At 40.3% G+C, this 16,890-nt stretch overlaps 1 protein-coding gene across 5 annotated transcripts in view; it reads right to left on the reverse strand.

Annotated features, from left to right (window-relative positions):
- Nucleotides 1–16,890, reverse strand: part of MTERF1 (mitochondrial transcription termination factor 1) — a 567,546-nt gene that overhangs the window by 283,857 nt on the left and 266,799 nt on the right. The window contains exon 4 of one of the 5 annotated variants that reach the window (XR_007130663.1): nucleotides 8,833–9,046. The exons of the other annotated variants lie outside the window; for them this stretch is intronic. The gene's annotated coding sequence lies outside the window, so the exon portion shown is untranslated. Of the gene's footprint in view, nucleotides 1–8,832; nucleotides 9,047–16,890 lie in introns of those variants that run through there. 5 annotated transcript variants of the gene reach the window in all.

Raw genomic sequence — 16,890 nt, forward strand, 5'->3', positions numbered from 1 at the left:
GCTATGAACAAAAAATAGGATTTTCATTCCTTTGCAGTATTAGAATAATCAGTCAAGAGGAAGAATGTGTAGTAACTTTTCCTCAGAGCACATTTCCCAAATTGCTGAGGTCATGGCATTCTCTTTAGGATTGCTGAGATAATTGTGAGGTTCTAGGTTGCAAGAATAAACTCCTTATTGGTTGAGCTTCTCATTCAACACAGTCTAATATCTCCTCTGTCTTTTAAGAACTAAGAATGAAGATAAGAGTGCTCCAAGCATTCTTATCTTGGTTAAAAAAAAATTCTCAAACTGTTCATTTTGCATACACTGAAGAATTAGAAGTATACAAGAGGAAGAGATTATATAAAGCTATTTTAAAGCTGGAAGTATTTATTTTGCTCTATTTGAAGGGAATAAAAGAACTCTCTAGCATCTAACCAAAGAAATGGTCTTAAAACCAGTGGCCCGCACGAAAAATTACTCATAAGATAAAATCTTATAAAGTTTATAAACACATCCTGAAGTCATGATTACTAAATTTTGGCATGAATTAACACTGGAGCTTGTCAAAAGTATAAATAACCAAGGTTTAGTTACTCATCTCCTGCACTAGGCTGCTAGCACCTTGAGAATATGGACCATGCTTGATCCTCCTCTCACCCAAAGAAACAAGTACGGGGTCAAGCACATAAAAGGTACTGAGGAAGTGTTGAAATGAAGGAACTCACTCTATTCCTTTCTGCTCTTGCTAGAATTTGGAAGAGGGAAGAAATGAGAATGAGCCTACCAAATTAGCATCTGGCATTCTGAGCTTGCATCCTAAAAAGTAAGAATGCATGCAGAGAATTGGGAGTGCTATAGCCAAGATCAATCAATTAATCAATCAACCACTGATGACTAGACAATGAAAAAACATAGCAACATCTCCTCTAAAGAAACCTAGCAAGGTAGTGTTACTTTAATTATTTTATATATGAAGTTACTGGTGTTTTACTATAAACTGTTTCTATTATAATTAATATGAGAAAATACATGATACGATTTCTTTCTAGACACTTTTACTTCACCAACATATGTTAGCAAATTGATTAGTAAACTATTTGGTACTGTATTGGTGTTTATGTTATATTTTTCTCATGACTCATAAGAGGCACGAAGTAAAGAAATGGTTACTCTTTTTCTGACCATGTCACCAGGTGACCTAGACTCTGTTCCCCAAAATCTAACACTAAAATATAACAAAAATATATATATCCTGTAGATATTTGACTATTAGTTTAAGCAAAAATATAGACAGCTGAGCAAGTAGTTTATCTGGCAAATTGTGTCCCAGTACCATTAGAGACTTTTCTGGTTCCTTTTGAGACATTCTGTAGTGATTATATGATGAAGTTAGATTTTGCAACAATTAAAGACTATCTTGTTGACAACTCAGCAACAATCTGTAATTTTTAAAATGTGTTTATAAATTGAATTCATGAGCGAATCAACATCTCTATAGAATGCTATATTCTTGTAAAGAAAACAGAATTTGAATTCATTAATCATTTAGAAAATAGATTCTACTGTTTATAAATTAAAATTAAGAAAAAAATTTAAACAAGATACAAAGTTTCATCCAACAGTTTCTACTAGAAACTATTTTTAAGGAGCCAAGATGCTGCATGTACTTTAAAGTTACTTCAAAAGAATATAAAGATCAAATTGTTTGCTAAATCCAATTGCTTCTTCCCTTCTCCTCCACCTTCCTGTACTCATCTAAATTTATAAATTTCTGCTATAATTTAATTTTCCACTGCTACTTTTGAAGTTGTTAGTATACAGTAATCTGACATTCTGTTTGCTATAGTGTAAACTAAACTGCATTGGGAAATTCTCCAGTTTTCAACTATTTAATATGTTTTTAAATTGAAAAATATTTCATTGATATCTGAGTTCAAAGACAGTTTGGGCACTCATTATAGGGCTTAAGAGTAGTTCAATAAACTCTAATACTGTGAGTATAAAAGTTTCCATTCAATCATGGCTAAAATAACACCTAAAATTCCTGATTTTCAGCAGCAACCTGCTATATTATCTTTTCATAATTAATAATATGCTAAAGGGATGTCATCAAGGCAAAAATTGATGTCGTTGCCTGACTCCAGACAGAAAAAAAATTTGTATAAAATTTTCAGAACAAGATAATACCAAACCACAGATACTTGTTTCATATTAAATTTTTTAACTGTGATATTTTTCTGGTGGTCATAAAATTTTGAATTTTGGGGTCACCACAAACACTATCATCACAGAAATTATATTTTGTCATTTCAGGTTATTCCTTGAAATACATCTGGATTGTTTAGGGATTGATGGAAACCTATACCCAACTTCATTCCCTCATCCTTCTCCTGAGGGAACAGGTTGCTGCAGTCAATGGACAATAGCCTCGTGCTTCAAGGAAATCTTGAGGAGAGACGTTTCACCTGCAGGCAGCAAGCATGACTACAGACAGATACTCTTACTTACCACAAAGTAGTGGATTCTGGAAGAACTTGGCTCAGAAATGTATCTGTACCCCAGAGGAGAGATCAAGAGTAGAGTCCTGTAAATGTGTGGTTCTTCCTCTAAGAGGCAGAGGGAGCTGAATAGGCAGGCTGTGGCTTTCCCACGCCTGAGCTAGGAGCCATGCATGGAGACTAGGGAGCAAGAGGCTTCCTCCAGGAGCATCATTAGGGGACTTGCAGCCTGTTTGCTTCTTTACCACTGACCGGGTGAGTAGAAACTATGTCATCTCTCCCTGCTTACTGAACTCCTGCTCTTAGGGCACTGGATCTGAGTCCAAAGCAACCGACAAATAAAAAAGAGGAACCTACTTAAGAGAAAGATCCATCAGAACAAGAGGATCCGTCAGAAGATCCTTGTGTGCAGGAAAACAGAGCTGCCGGATGACAGACAACAACTGAATGAAGGAGGAGGGGGTGGGCAAGAGAGTGGGGAAGAGAAAGAAGGAGAAGAGGAAGGATGAGCAAGCTTCTAGTGCTCAAGGAAAGCAGTCTCTGATGCTCACTTCAGATGGGATCAAAGAGAAAACAGGGAAGAGAGCATTGCAGAGGGAGGAACAAGGGCAGATAGAGATTGTTGCTGTGACATAATCTAGTACATACTAACTCGCATGTTAAACTGAATTACAACATTCTGCTCTTACTGGAATAGGTGTAGTTGAAAACAGCTGAAAAATGAGAACTTCACATGAAAAAATGACTCTCAATGTCTGGAAATTTTTAAAGTCATAAGTATGTTGCTAAATTCTCAGTGAAACCTTAGAAGAATCAAGAAAAAGCTTGTGTGAGGATCACAGTTTGTCCTGGGGTCAGAATGGAAAGTAAATTCTTAAATATCTCTTTGAGACCCTACTTGAAATGAATGTACTCATTCACACAGCCTCATTTTCTTGTTTGAGGAGCATCACAGACAGTTTTCTGCATGCCTTCTGAGTTCCTGCTTATCCTTTTGGGCCCTTCCTTTTTTTTTTTGGATGATGTTTTTCTGATTAAGAGTTAGGACAAAAGGAAATCTATGACATCCACCCCTTTATGTCTTTCCAAACTATCTCTTCCCCCATGAAATTTAGCATAAGCTATGGATACAGAAATAAAGAAACTGTCATAACACATAATGTTGGGAAGATAAGTGCATTGTATCACTGCCACTGGGGTTTATATTTTATTATTTACTGGAAAAGGGAAAACTCATGATAGACAGATTCTTTTCTCAGGCAAAAGGAAGATGTGATGTGTGAGCATGTTATAGAGGAGAATTTTAGGATGTTCTAAAGTTTTCCTTGCATTTATTAAGGGCCTTGACCCACCTGAGCTGAACAGTTTGCCTCTGAAGGAGCATCTGTTCTATAAATTTTTGTTCTCTCACTCCTCCAGTCATAGAACCAGAATACACTGTGGGGTCACCTGGTCAAGGTTATTTTTCCTTAGCAGTACATAAGGGGTCCTTTAACTTGGTACTCTACAAGGACAGGAAAATCTTATTTAAATAAGGAACTAAACCACCTCTACCGGTGAACTACAGACAGTTTTCTAACAGTGTGCTAAGAGCCAGCCTATAGATGCTAGTAGTTAGCATAAATATTTATAAAGCATACAAAAATATATTTTTTAATTTTATATATAAATAAAAACCAGGCAATTAAAGATAAGATTTAGGTACAGCTATTGATTGCTCTGATATTAGTTCTTCATCTCCCCACATCTGTGGAGTACTGAAGCACTTAGCCCATGAGTTCATTTTTTTAATTAAGATATAATGGACATACAACATTGTATTAGCTTTAGGTGTACAACATAGTGATATGATATTTATATATATTATGAAATGATCATGACAGTAAGTCAAGTTAACATCCATCACTACACACCCTTATAATTTTTCTTCTGATGTGGATTTAAGTTCTACTCTCCTAGCAACTTTCAGGTATACAATACAGTATTAATGACTAGAGTCACCACTCCGTATGCTACATTTCCATGACTTATTTATTTATACCTTTTTGTCCACTGTCCTCCTAAGAGGTCTGTAGGTAGACTTCAGGGAGCCCATACATTTAGATGGTGAAAAAATTACATCTTCACTTTCATTAATCTCTAGTAAAATTTAGCATGTCCTTCAATTATGTTTGTAGGCAACAAGCTACCACAGTATTAGGATATCTGTGCCTTGTTACTGACATGTTGAAAATCACATATTTCCATATCACATTATAGATGCTACAAATATCTCAAAATACTGTTTACTCTCATTACTGTTTTAAAACCATGTTAGTTATTAGATCCATCACTAACTCTTGTTACCTTCTACACTAGTAAGAAGCACATATATTACTATTTTATAAAATTTTAATTTTGGTAACTGTGTTCCTAAATAATTGATTTCGGTTGAAAATCCCATGTATTTTTGACGCAATTTAAAATATTCTTAGAAGGGGCCCACAGGCTTCACCAGAACGCAAGATGTGTCCATTGCACAAAAAATTTCAGAACCCTGCCAAAAGTGGTGATGATTATCATATCATATTACTGTCTGTATTTGGCAAAGTGGGCTGTTTTATCTCCAACACACTTTGTTCTTTCTGCATCCCAAACATTTAATCAACAAACATTTAATGACAATCTCTGTTTGCCTGGCACAGTTCTAGATGCTGGAGATTCAGAAGTAACATAAACAAGGTCCTTGCCTTCAAGGAGCATAAGTCGAGTGGGAAGACACAGGAAATAGACCAGTAAATAAACCCAACAATTTCAAGTTGAGAAAAGTTCTGTAAAGGAAATAAATGGTATTAAGTAAACAGAGCAGAATGAGGGGATCAGGAAGCTCTCTCTGAAAAGCTGTCATCTGAAGGATGAGCATGTACCAAACATGGGAAGAGGTGGGGGGAATGTATTCCAAGCAGAAGGAAAACCAAACGCAAGCACATCAAGGCTATGAAAGTCCTATGCTGGTTCATGACAGACGGCCTGTGTCTTGGCCACAATGCTGATAAGTCCAGAAAGTTGTTTCTCCCTTGGTTTGCAAATGCTGAACTCATTATGCCTCAGTATTCAGAGTCTGTCAACTGTCTGCTGCTCTTACTCCTTTTCCCTTGCTCTCACACACATCCAAGTAAGGCAGGAACCATGGGATTTGTAGCTCATTGTGCATCTCCCACAAATGCCCCTGAAAGGCTGAAGTGGGAAGGATGATCATCTTCCAGCTTAAGTTCTACCAGAAGCTCCCCAATCCAGCTCCTGTTATTTTTCTCACTACAAATATCCCGGCTCAAGACAGGAAAAGCAGGAGTGTAAAGAAGCACATGGCTACACTTCCAGGGTAACACCCCACTGCACCCTATTGGTAACAACCTCTGGAAACACTTTAGGTCTTCCACTACAATAGAATGTCACAGTCTTTAGCTGTGACTAAAGAGAAGATATATCTTCTCTCACTGAAGCATGTATGTGATACAAAAAGACACATGGTTGTGTCTAACACAGAAAACTAATAAGCGTTAATTAGGGAATTATTTCATTTTTAATGCTACTTTAAAATTTTCCTAGTAATGTATTTTTCCTTTATAGCTACCATTAAGGACTATACTATGTGTAGTAGTCACTGGCTTTTGGACTTAAGGCATCCATTTGTTCTCCTTTCTTTATCATTTCCCCATTTTGTTTTGAGCATCCACTCTCCTCCTCTCTCAATCTGCAATAGTAACAGCAGAAAGCACTCCACAGCCAACTCCATAGATGTCATGTGACCCAGGCACAACCAATCAGAGATGCGGGTTCACTGGCCCTAGTGACAATTTCAGGGAAAGGCATCAGAGACAGTAAGGGGTCGTGAAATTCTCAGTGAAACTTCTGGACCTTAATTTGGGCATAATGAAAGTAAATAGCTGCTAGAACTACCTTGAAGCCCCATGAAGTCCAAGAATGAATCCAACACAGGACAGAGACAGAGTCAAGCCCACAGACAGAGAGACTGGGTCCTAGTATCCTTACTGAGGAAAACCTTGCCTGAAATCAGATTTGCCTGGAACAGTTAGTTTTATATCAGCAAATAAATTCCCTCTTGTCTTAAATCAATTTGGGTTGGGTTTTCTGTCACAATAGAAATAACTTCAATACCTGATAATCACTGAGACAAATTCATTCATAAACTTGTTAAATGGTTCTGCCATAACCTTTAGCAATAATATATCAATCCCTATATGCATTTATCAATATAGTACATTGGAGGAGAATGATTTTCTCTCCCCATTCTCAGCCCTCGTTCTATTTTTTTTTTTTTTTTGCAGTATTCTTCTGGATTCAAGATCAAATAGTCAAGTTCACTCCACACTAACTTATTGTTTTGCATATTTGAAGATAATTTCTTAAACACAATCACTACAATCCCCCACTATGATTCATTGAACTAAAAGACCAATACAGCCTTTGTAAAGGGCAGGCAGGAAATAACTAGCAGCTGACTTCATGAGTCTAGTGCAGAGAAACAAGTTTCAAATAATACCTTGTATTTAAACTGTATGATATTTATATTCCAAAGGGCAATCAGCAAAATTCTGATATGGTAAACCCCCCTACACACACACACACACGTGATCACAAAAGTATATCAAACAAAGTTTCTTTGACAATTTAGTGAATGGAATTTACTCCATTCCAAAGTCTAGCAACTCAGCAACACACTTTGGGCTACATAACTCATTCATCTAGCTGACACCTTATCTAAGCTGGAAATGTACTTCTCCCTTTTGCTAAAAATACTTGGGTAGCCCTGTGTAAAGTGAATTACTATTCCCCACTTAATCTTTCTCTCAGGGGACTATTAAGGTTAGACTACCAGGAATTTGGAAGTTTCAATACCAGAACAAGCAGCTGAGACCACCTTCAAAATCTGTCTCTACTCACTTATCAGGAGACCTCTGGAAACTCAATTTCTTCTGAGACTCGACTTCTCTACTGGGACCTCAGACGTGATAGAGGCCAAAACCACCAGCCTCCTAGTGCCAGTGTAAGAACTCAAGATAATGTTGATCAACCAATGATACAATTTAGAATAATTATGGAAAGGGGGGAAAGTGTACCATTTAACTTTTGATCCATTTTTATAGATTTTTTAAAAAATCCCCAAACTGTTTAAAATCAGTAATTTAAGAAATAGAGTTTTCTCATCCAGTCAGTCAGTCAGGCTAGACAGCTACGTGATTGTCTTTTCTTCCTCTCTCCTCCTGACAGAGGGTTTGGAGCACCCAGGGCCAGAGTTTCTGGCAGAAATGAGGCATTCCAAGCCTTCTGGGGACACAGTATGTATCCCTCATCTTGTGCAAAGAGAGTTCATTACTGAGAAGTGTGTGCTGTGGGTGGGAAATAAAAACAACAGGCCCCAAATAGCCTAGGGCTGAATTCATTACCTGTGGATTCGCTGCTAATGATCTGGGGAGCACACTGGTGCTTAATATTTTATCTGTTTAGTGCCAGTGTAAGGGCTAGGCTCTCACGCAAGCCCCAAACTGAGAATCTCGTGTCTGAAATTTCTGTTCTGAAAGACACTGAACTGGGCAGAAGCAAGGCACATTGGGAAAGGGAATCCTTTCTCCCTTTGGTTTTTTTGTTGCTTCTGAAGAAAAGCCCAAGCCTTTGGAGTTGCCACTCTGTCCTGGGCACAGCCACCCTGTGGGGACTGGGAGTGGGACCCCCAAAGAGAGGATTTCAGGCTGTGCAGGCAGCAGCAACCTGTCAGAGACAGGTTCCCATCCCATCCTGTGGTCCTTTGTGCCACCGCTGCCAGGACAGTAGCAAAAGAGGAAGAATTGGTGTTGAACTTGGAGTACTTTTGCCATGAATTCCCCCAAATTTTGAAAATGTGAGAGGCACTGGGGTAGCATCACAGTAGGAGAGAAGAACAAAGGGCTCCAGGAGTGAGTATTGGATTATTCCTAATATCCTATTATTCAATTAAGCCAGAGTTGGTGGAGGAGAATTCAAACCTAGACTGTGTGGCTCCAGGGTCTATGATATTCACAGCCATGCTATATTGCCCATGAGAAAAACAAGATGAAACAAGGTGGAGGAAATATCAGTGACAGTCACAGGCGGTTACTAAGGTGGTCCACAAGAGTGTCTTGAGTCTTCATGACCAAAGTTGAAAAGAAGCCAGAGAAGCAACATGGGCCTGAAGCAGAACATTCAGATGCTCAGGACATACCCTTACACCCACACAGCATACGGACCCACTTGAACACACACACATATACCTCCGCACACCACTCCACCCATCTGAGAGGACTGAGTTCTTCTCCTAGAGATTTGGGTGGGACTGAGGGGTGGGGGACAATCGCTGCCTTCCACCATAGCCAGCCTTACAGCAGCAAATTACACAGGGCTATTCTTTGTTAAAGAATTCTTCAAAGCAGACCAAAGCTGTAACACTGACCTGCAATTCTAAGACAGTCTTCAAGGGCTGGGGAAATCCAGTAAGATGCAAATAATCATTTCTCTGTGATCTGGTCTGATCCGGAGATAAGAATCTAAGATATCAAGGGGAATAAAATAATTGCATATCTTTCGATCAATCTTCCATAAACAAGCTTTATTTCTCACAAACAAGCTTTAGGCAAATGTTGGGCAACAGACAGTTTGAGCCTAGAAAGAGAGAAATTTTGTTTTTCTAATTAAGATCAAATCCATAATATATGCTTTTGAAAATCAACCAAGGAGAAGAGAGGAAGGATATTCTATTAAAGACACTAAGAAATGTAGCCCAGAGTTTGATTGTGGCTGGGCAGAAATGAACCCAACAACGATGTGGGTTTGATCCCTGGCCTTGTTCAGTTAGTTAAGGATCGGGCATTGCCATGAGCTGCAGTGTAGGTTGCAGACACAGCTCGGATCTTGGATCTTGCTGTGGCTGTGGTGTAGGCCAGCAGCTGCAGCTCCAATTCTCCAATGGACACCTAGCCTGGGAACATCCATATACCACACCTGTGGCCCTAAAAGAAAAGAAAGAAAGAGAAAAAAAAAGAGAAGAAATGTAGCCCAAAGGTTTGGTGAAGAGGCTACCCAACTACCCTATATGTGGTCAGCTTATCTGCCTCTCATCCTAGATTTTATTTTTCAAAACAATCAGTTTGGAAAACAAATTTAAATTTCAAAAGCCACTAAAGGCATATATTCTAAGTATCAGGAGAATTGATCTGTATTTTTAAAAAAATGTAAAAGCTGGCACTGAGGTTACACATGGCTACAAAACTTCACAGGGAAAACGAAGTGCAGGTGACTACTTTATTGTTGTTTAACTTTCATATTACCTATATTGAAACTTCTTCCACTGTAAAAATAAACCAAAATAGGGCACTCGAGTTGTATAAAGTGGGTAATTTCACTTTTTAAGCCAGGTATAGTAACATAGCTGGCACCTTATAAATCAGTGTTAAGATTTTTCTGAAAAATGAGATCCACAGATTAGTAACTCTTCCAACTCATTTATCCCACCCTCTACTTCTTTGGTCTTCAAATCAGTGAAATTGTGACTTGCTGGCCAGGTCTGAGTGTAACATCCAATCACCTTATATGTCAGGATGTTTACCAGCTCTGTTTCCTGAAGAATCCAGGGGCTGGCCCCAGGGAACAGATTGATAAATTTGCTGATGAATGTCTCATGCTTCTCTTAAGGAGAAAGAACACTTTTTGCTCTCACTGCAAATGGCTACAAATCCAGCCCAGCCTCATGCTCATCCTCAGGTGGACCTCATCAGTTGTAGGCATCTTATCAGCAAGAAACAGCCTCTCCTAATGGCCTGATAAATATTCCAGCCTCCCGAGAATCAGTTATCGAGAGATTCAAATCATGGTCAGTACTTAGAGCAGCTATTACTACAGACTTAATGCCAGTTACCCTTTGTACTTATCTCTGTAACCAGAGAGCCTGAACAGCTCTTTTTATGTCTCTACTCCTGGTCACTAAAAGCTAAGTTCATTCAAAATTTCCTCCTGCCTAGGGAGCTCACAGGCCTGTAATAAAAGTTGAAGAGATTTGTGTGAATATAAAATAAAATGTATGTTTCCTTTGGCATCCACTCTCTCCCCACCAACCCTGTCCCAAATGTGGCCCAAGGGTAAAGACATAAATCTGAAATGGCAGGGCTGATGAAGGTGGAAACAAGCCTCAGTGCCTTCGGTTAGTGTTAGTTCAACATAAGAGAAGATAGTTCCAGGGTAACATGTTTTTGGGTTTTTTTTCTTCTGCCTCTTTGTTTTAATGAAACTGATTTACAGAGGCTGAAATCTGAAAAACACAGGGCTTCGGATTTACAAAAATTTGCCAGATCTCAATGGAAAAATAAGAACTTTTTCCTTCATGGTCTCAAATACATGCCTTTGATGAAAGTAATTATAAAGTCTCAATTATTGGGAAGATTAAGGGGAGCTGCTAAATAAAACCCTCAGTCTCTTCAGGGGAATGGGCACCATGTGATACATGAAGAGGGTCCATAGTTAATAATACTCTATTGTGTATTTGAAAGTTGCCAAGAGAATAGATCTGAAAAGTTATCACAGGGAAAAAAAATTATAATTATGTATGGTGATAGGTGTTAACTAGACTTTTTGTGGTGATCATTTTGCAGGATATATTCAATCATTATGTTGTATACCTGAAGCTAATATACTATACACGTCTTAAATTAAATTGACTACATCTGAATTTTTAAAAATTCAGTACATAAAAAAGAAAAGGGTCTGGAAACTCATATAAGAAAAAGTGGTAGAGGGTATTCAATGTGGCACCTCCTCAAGGAAAGCTGAAAGGTATCCATGCTTATAAGAAGGCCCATCAAAAAATAGATGGCACAGGCACCTTTGACAGCTCTTAAAGCCATCATCACTTACCTCTTGACATTTATGGTTATGAACTTCCTCTGCAGAGAAGCACTGTTCTACAGAATGCTGACCTTACATCTTGATTTTTGCAAACCTCACTCTTGTTTATAGCACTCTTCAGTATCCCAAGTTCTTTTTGTGTTCTTATAGTTGACTCTCATGACAAACTTTGGTATAAGGAAAGTGTGAGTATCCTCATGTCACTGAGAAGATAGTCCAGATGCAGAGATTAAGCATTTGTCCTAGGACATGAACTTACTTAGTGATGCAGCATATGCTGTCGTTATGCGCCCAGTTACAAAAATCTCGCCCTTCCCACTTTGCCACATTGTCACTACAGGTACCAGGGCCAGGAGGTGATGGTTATGGGGAGAGACTAGCCATGAATGAGAGCGGTAGATTGATCTGGCAGTGGCCATTTCTTTTCTTTTTTTTTTTTTCTTTTGTCTTTTTGCCTTTTCTAGGGCTGCTCCTGTGGCATATGGAAGTTCCCAGGCTAGGGGTTGAATCAGAGCTGTAGCCGCCAGCCTACACCACAGCCACAGCAACACGGTATCCAAGCCGCGTCTGCAACCTACACCACAGCCCACAGCAACACCAGATCCTTAACCCACTGAACAAGGCCAGGGATTGAACCCGCAACCTCATGGTTCCCAGTCGGATTCGTTAACCACTGTGCCACCACGGGAACTCCAAGGCAGTGGCCATTTCTGAGGCTTAGAGTCCAAACAGAACTTTGACTCATATTCCTAGTTGTCATTTTTGCACAAGAAGAAATTTTTTCAAATTTTCTATTACTTCTAAAAATATCCCTTTTATAGTTACTCATTCCCTTTCTTCACAGGATCATGCTCTTTTCATAGTAAGCAACTTCATCCCCTTTATGTGTTGTCAATATTTGAAATGGATCTTCCCCAAGAAAATTCTATATCTGTCAGACAGTCCCAACTCCAATGGTGAGAGGAAGGCAGCCAGAACTGAAGCAGAGACCTGATGTCAATGTCTGGCCTTATCATCCCTTCTCAAGCCCAGAAACAAGCCCTCCAACCCTTCTGCTATGAGGGAGAATTTAATCCTCCCTGAAGTAGCCTGTGAAGAGAACAAAGATGCCCACGCCATCCTCGGACAGCAAGTGAGCTCAGGATGGCCCCAGAACTCCTAGGACCATGAAAAATGATTTGCTTAAGAGCTCCTGGTTAAAAAAAAAAAAAAAAAGTTAAATTCCCCTCAAGTAACTTTTTCTGTAAGTGGAAAAACTTGCTAAATCTATGACCTCAAGGTTGACAGCTATATAATCGTACTGAAAAGACAGCCAAAAAAAAAAAAAAAAAAAGATTTCCCTCTGGTTTTTCAACACCTTTCAGTTCTGTACTCGTGAGGCAAAGGTGCCACTCACTGCTGTCTTTCAACCTCTACCACCCCTGGCACAAAGTGGAAGAAGAAAATTCAGGTTGGGTTCTTCTTTCACACACGGAGATTAAACAGTCAGATAATGCATATGGGCCACATTCCAAGTCCTTCTGAGGCCATTCAGAAGCATTTCATCATTGCCACTGTTGTTTCAGTTTTTCATCAGCTCTCAGCTCAGCCCCACCAACAAGACTAGGCCTGCCCCCTTCTCTCCCTCTGAAGCTTTTTCCTCAGGACAAGCCAGGAATCTCTCACCTCCTCTTACACACTGAGGAACTGAGGAAGGAACGTGTCCTAACTTAGTGAGCCATAGGTTTTTGTTTTTTTTTTTTTTCTCTTGGCATTCAGACTCTCAGCTCCAAATGAAGATTTATCTATCTGTAAACATTTTATTGCTTCCTAACTCCACAGGATACCTTAGTCCATTTTTACAATCTCTCATTTCTTATCTGACACAACGTCTTTCTCATTGATACATATTTCTCTTGGGTGGCCTCTTCTGTTTATTTTTCAAAGTTGTTGTCAGAAAACAACATTGTTTACAGAGCAGTGAATGTCAGCCAGGCTTTTAGTTCCTGTTGCTCACGGTCTTCTCTAAATCATCCCAATTTCATAGACTGTCAGAAGGCTTGGCTGAAACCCCAGCTTCTAAATGCATTGCATGTTCTCCAGCTCAACCCTGTAGATGCTTGCTTGGCAGGATCTCACACGGGAGGGAACACCAATGAAGATGAGTCTGCACCATGGCGACCTCCACAAAGACAGTGGTTTTCTGACTCAGTCTTAAAATATTTGCTGTCAGTGGTGCATGGAAAAGGTAAGGCTTCTGAAAGCGGTTTTTTAAAAGCCGAATCAGTCACCTGGGTAACTGTGCAAACAGAAAGTTAAATAAAAAAAAAAAATACACTTAAACATAAACCAGTGCAATCCACTTGTGAACAGGCAGCAAAGAGCCTGAAGCAGTCTTGAAACAAAAATTCTGAATGGCTCTAAGAGTCAAAAGAAATGTAAAGAGAACTTCGGGGCTCAGAGAAGAAGTTCCTTTGGCCTGTGCTGCTCTGATCCCAAACGTCTGGAAATGATTCTTGTGCTTCTATTAGGATTATTTGTCATGAACCAGTTCAGACAAAATAGGAACCAATCCAAATTCATCTCACAAGCCCACACCAGTCTTGCGTCCTTCATGGGGTACAGGTCATGCTAACTCACTTCTCCCAGAGAAGAGGGCCTGGAGGCAAATGATTCCAAACTCTTTTGGCCTTAAAGCACTCTAAGGCATCAAGAGAATTAATGTCTGACACAGGCAAAATTATTACAGAGAATTTCTTATATATTTCTAACCCTGATTCCTCTACCATACATTTCCTTCTGACTAGAAAAGCTGTGATATTAATTACTTTTTTCTCTCCACTTTTCCACCCATTATCTCTGCCCAGAGGAAGCAAGCTCTCCTTTACCTAGCCCCAGGGGAAGGGGAAGTTCCACTGATAACCAGTAAGCAGAAAGTCTCCAAGACTAAAGGTCTAGCAAAAGCCTGAACTTTAGAACAGACGTTCACCAGAGAGGCAAAAGGAAGAGAAGGGAGTTTGGGGGCAGGAGTAGAATTGCTCTGGAGAAGCCTGGGAAGAGAGAAAAATAAAGGGATTTCTCCATGTCTAGAAGTAAGAGAGCAGAAGACAGAGAAGCTAGCTGATCCCAGTGGGGTAAGAACTTGAATCTGCTTTCTGGAGGCCTCTGGGAGGGGTCGAGAGAGGCATGACCATCTAATTGATCTAAGAACAGGCAGAACATTTCTTGCTCAGCTCAGCTCCGGGACTGAGATATTCGAATCTCCTCTGCCTGTCATGACCTCAGTAGACTCAGACTTCTCTTGCAGCACAGCCCTGCTAAGAGGATAGATTTCAATGCCTCAACTGAACTCAAAAAGAAAAGAAAAGCCTCCAGATTCATTTATTTTATGTCCATTTTTTTAGATGATGGGCTAGTTTTTCTAAAAAGCTGTTAGTTCAAATCATGTCAAATTACTGCAATTCTATTATTTGTTGACCCCCAAAAATGGCAATTTCCTATGCTTCACCAATTAGTGACAAGGTAGTTTGTGCAGATGGCAGCTGTTGATCCTGCTGGGTCAGCAGGGACCTCTGCCTGTTCGGGGGTTTCTCTCAGTGAAGATCTTCCATGGAGAGAGAGGGCTCCTAGCAGATGGAACATGAGAGAAAGTGTGAAGGAGGTGGGTGACTACAAACTGGGAGGAACAAGGATCACAGGTTAACACACATCTACCTGGCAGCCTCTTGTTTTCTTCTAGGGAGACTCAGCTTTCCCAAACAGGGTACATTTCCCCATCTTTTTGTTTCTTGCCTTCAAATGTACTCTTGTGTTTATAAGTGTATCTCTGAACAACAGTGAATAATAAACTGACAATAGTCCCTCAGCTGCAGTAAAAGCAGTAAAATAACAGCCTTCCATTGATGTCAAGAGATGAAAAGATTCCGACTTTGGATGTTCTAAGAGCACAGCATTTCTTAAAATATTAAAAAATCAAAGTTGAATAGGTATGCACTAGATACCAAAAAAATGATGGAAGAATGGACCTATCTCCAAGCTGAAGCCCAGATCTCTGCTGACAAGCAAAGGAAAGTCAAACAGTCCACTTGACTTGGGTGTATTTTACTTTAGAACTGTCGACCAGCTCCAAGGCCACGTCTTCCATGAAGCCATCCCATATTCCCCCAGCCACAATGGATTTCTGCCTTCTCATGAAATATTGTATTACAGAATGAGATTCTTTGTTGGGTTATGCAAACACCACTCAGTGAGTAGCTATGAGCACCTACTATACTCAAGGCACTGTCTTGCAGGCCATATAAAGATGTGGAAAATAGAGTGCCTGCCCTTAGAATCTAGCAGGCACTTATGTTCTCAGGCAGTTATGGTAGTGGCCTGTGCCAAATATCTTGCCCTGTCCTATTTCCTCTACTAGACTGCAAGTTCCTTGTTGACAGAGACTATGTCCTATTCTTTCTTGAGCCACCATGAAGCAGTGTGCTTAGCAGTGTGCCCAGCACTGTGCTTAGCATAAACAAACATAGTCAGAGCTTCACAAATGCACACACTGAGTCCCCAGACATGGGGATGGCTTCAAAACTTGATGGACAGATGAGGGGCAGCTGCTCCACACTGTGGCTTTCCCCGCAGCCCACTGCTCTCCTTCTGGCCTATCTCCAGCAAGCTGCTGCACTGCGGCCCCTTTCCTCATTCAGCCCTCCCAACCTCACACCTAGGACAGTTTCACCCAAAATGAAGCCCAGGCTCTACTGCACAAATACTAACTAGCACAGCCATTCAGTTTTCTCCACCCTCCAACTCCACTGCTGACAGGATGTGTGATTTGCTTTTCCTTCAAGTATATGATCTATATGAGAGCTGTGGAAATCTTCTCTCATTGTAGATTCTCTAGGTGACCATTCTGCCTCTTCTCTCTTTGCAGTGTGAAATCTGATTTGTGAAAGAGCACTTCCATTCATGAAGAATTTCACATGCTGGTTAAATTAGATTTAAAGCTCTAAACACTGGCAGATACATCAAGCCAAGGGGTAGAATTAGAGGGAGGAAGCCTGGGCTCTTCATTTGGGTCCCCCCAAAGCAGACCCGGAGACAAGGATTTAGGTGCAAGGATTTGGAAGGTGATCCCAGGAAACATGGAGAGGAAGTGAGGAAACAAAATAAGGAAGAGAAGAAAGTCAACAAAGGGTATGCTGATAAGCAGATGGCCACTCTGGGCAACTGGGCTTGATCCCGCTGAGAACCCCAGGAGACACTGGGCAGATGCACCTCACTTTGGATGACCTCGGAGGAGATGGTTGGGGAATGTACACCTCTGCTCCATCCCACCCTCTGCAATGGAAGACTGTGCCTGGGCATGCATCCCTGTCTCATCCAGCATGCTCCTGGAGCTAGAAAGAGCACCCAGGCAGAGAGAAACATGGGCTTGAGGTAAGAAGTCTTAGCTTACATAGAAGCTGCAGGCAACCTCTGGAGTAACTGAGCAGATATGGCCAGTCATCAGCAGCATCTGCTGCAC

This window comes from Phacochoerus africanus, chromosome 11 (assembly GCF_016906955.1).
Source record: "Phacochoerus africanus isolate WHEZ1 chromosome 11, ROS_Pafr_v1, whole genome shotgun sequence".
Classification (NCBI taxonomy): Eukaryota; Metazoa; Chordata; class Mammalia; order Artiodactyla; family Suidae; genus Phacochoerus; species Phacochoerus africanus.